The sequence below is a fragment of the Heterocephalus glaber genome, unplaced genomic scaffold, assembly GCF_053883595.1.
Source record: "Heterocephalus glaber isolate CG9 unplaced genomic scaffold, H.glaber_assembly_v1.0 deba00000122, whole genome shotgun sequence".
Classification (NCBI taxonomy): Eukaryota; Metazoa; Chordata; class Mammalia; order Rodentia; family Bathyergidae; genus Heterocephalus; species Heterocephalus glaber.
Genome location: NW_028258138.1, coordinates 20,435,762 through 20,438,494, shown reverse-complemented (window position 1 = coordinate 20,438,494; position 2,733 = coordinate 20,435,762).

Here is a 2,733-nt window from a genome sequence, read left to right as displayed (position 1 = left end):
AAAGCTCATTTTTCCAAATATCTAGAATTTTAGGCATATGCTTTATACAGTGGTGCAGGCCTTCAATCACAGTGGTTTAGGGACTGAGACAGAAGAAGCAAAAATTCAAGCCCAGCCTGAGCTATTGGGCAATTTAGCTGTGCCCTGTATCAGAATAAAATTTTTAAAAACGCATGGGTTGTAGTTCAGTGTGAAGGCCATTTATTCCTCAGTGCTGAAACCAAAAACAATAATAATTTTATTGGGAGATAGCTCAACATAATTTCTTCTTCAAAATAATATTTTTGGATGACAAAATTTTATGAAAAATAACTCATTTATGTATAAAATGTTTCTAATTAATTAAGGCTCTTAAGTACATAAGCATATGGATGAAACACTCAGCATTGGAAATTTGGCTTGTGGCTTTTAGCAACTTTACTAACTACAGCCCTGCTCCAAACCAAAGTGCTTTCAATAGCACAAATTTGGGGAAATGTTTCTTAGAAATGACATCATTCTAAAGTGATGTGATATGTATAAGTCATAGACAGCTACTTGATATAGTCAAAACAATGTTTACTCTAAGAACAATGTCTATTTTGAAAACAATGACTTTTCTTAAATAATTAAAGCATTCTTTCATATTACACTTACTGATGACTGTTTATAAACACCCTATGATTAAATAATTAATTTTTCAAAAATAGAGTTGTAAATGTTAAGAAAATTTTGTTTAAAAGGAAATATTGAACATCAAAGTGAGGAAACAGATTATCAATTGCTATAGCATTTAGGCATAACCATGGATGTAAATTGTAGCAACTGACTCCTTGAAATATAGTATGGAAACTTTGGTGTATCTTTGACCTTTAATCTCTACTTTAAATGTGTCTATTTTACTTTAACTAAAACTATGGTTTGGAGATCATCCTAGCATGGTAGTGTAAAACATTGTTTAGATGTTTGCTTGATAATTTTTTAACACTATGTTAAATAAGTATCTTGGCAGTGCATATGCTATATGGGGTTTTACATTATTACAAAGGATAAGCTCTGAAATCATGAGTTTTACAGTTTAAATAGGTCAGTTTACCAGTATGTCTTCCCTCTGCCACTCAGGAAATTGAATGAGATTTTACGTCTGTAAACAAATCTCTTTGAGGATAAATGGAGAAGATCTTTCAGTTCAGTACCATTTGCAATACAAACAAGTGGCTTGAGAGGGATAAAATTGTAAACTTCTAAAGAGAAATAATAATCTTTAACTTCCAAGTTATGTTCCAAGTTAATTCTGGTTTCAATTGATTTCCATTTATGAAGACCAGGCTATGAGACAGAAAATATTCATGTAACATTATTTCCTGGTTTTATGCATAAGAGTAGTATGAATTTAAGTTACTCATTCAAAAGTGAACTACTAGAAAAATAGGCAAAAATATAAGAAACATTCGTTTTTGACACTGATCACCAGACTGCAGAGAATTATGTTCCAAATCATGTGATCACAGCCATCAGTCAGACCCTTGGACCATATTTAACATAGGATTTGTGGTTCAGACATGGAGAAAGCTAAAAAGGACCTAATATTATCAAGTCAATTGGTGAAGCAAAGAGCAGAATCAATCAAAATGACTAAGGCAGCTATAATTTGGTGGCTTATGATTCTAATCGCAGCACTCTGGGAAACTGAAACAGGAGGTCCAGCATGTGCAACTTAGTGAGACTTCGTCAGAGAGAGAGAGAGAGAGAGAGAGAGAGAGAGAGAGAGAGAGAATTTGTTGGGTTTTAGCTCAATATGAAGACCCTGGGATAAATACTCATTAAAGCCAAATAAATAGATAAATAGATAAGTAAATATATAAATAGTTCTCCCCCTTCTTGACCAAAGGGTCACAAGGCACTGCTGGATCTTGACTCTCATCTGTAAAATGGGAATAATATTTTTACCATCAATTCTCATTAAAGAAGAAACACAGGCTTGGTCTGTAGCAAGCATAATAAATAATAAGTACTGAAGAAAGTAGCCTTTGAAAGAAGAGCCAACCGTTGCTAAGAATCTGCCCTAACCAGATTACTAGGGATATGAGAATTAGCCCACCTAACAAATTACCGGGGACAAAGATGTTCCTTGTAGAAATGCATTCAACAAAAGGAAATACCCAGTACCCTCTTGATGTCTCAGAAGAAAAAGGTAAATGTTGGAATTTTATAGGAAACAGGACGTTAGATCTTTTGAAAACAAGGAGGACTAAGAGCTGGAGGGAGAGGGGGGGACTAAAAAGAATTAAGATGTGTGATGTAGATGTACCAACTCCCCAGAATGAACATAATTGTGTGATCATTATTTACTGAAAGCATGTAAAAATTAAAAATAAATAAAACCACAATTAAGTGACAAAAAAAGAGTAGGATCTTTTCAAGAAGATGATACCAAAAGAAGGAATTTCAGAATCGATAGAAATTTTTTCAGCTGAGCATCTATTTTAGCATACATAGGTTGAAATGCAATGAGGCCTACAAAGAATATCTTCTTGGGAAAGAACAATTTTCTGAGTGCTGCAAGTTAATAATTTTCAAGACCTTACACAAAAACAATCAGTATTGAAAGATGATTTTAAATGCACAAAACATTTGTAAGAAAGACCTTGCTGGCATACCTAAGAAGTGTGGTTAAGTAGTCCTAAACAAAACAAAACAAAACAAAACAAAACAAAACAAAACAAAGAAAAGCAAAGAAACAAAAACTACTGT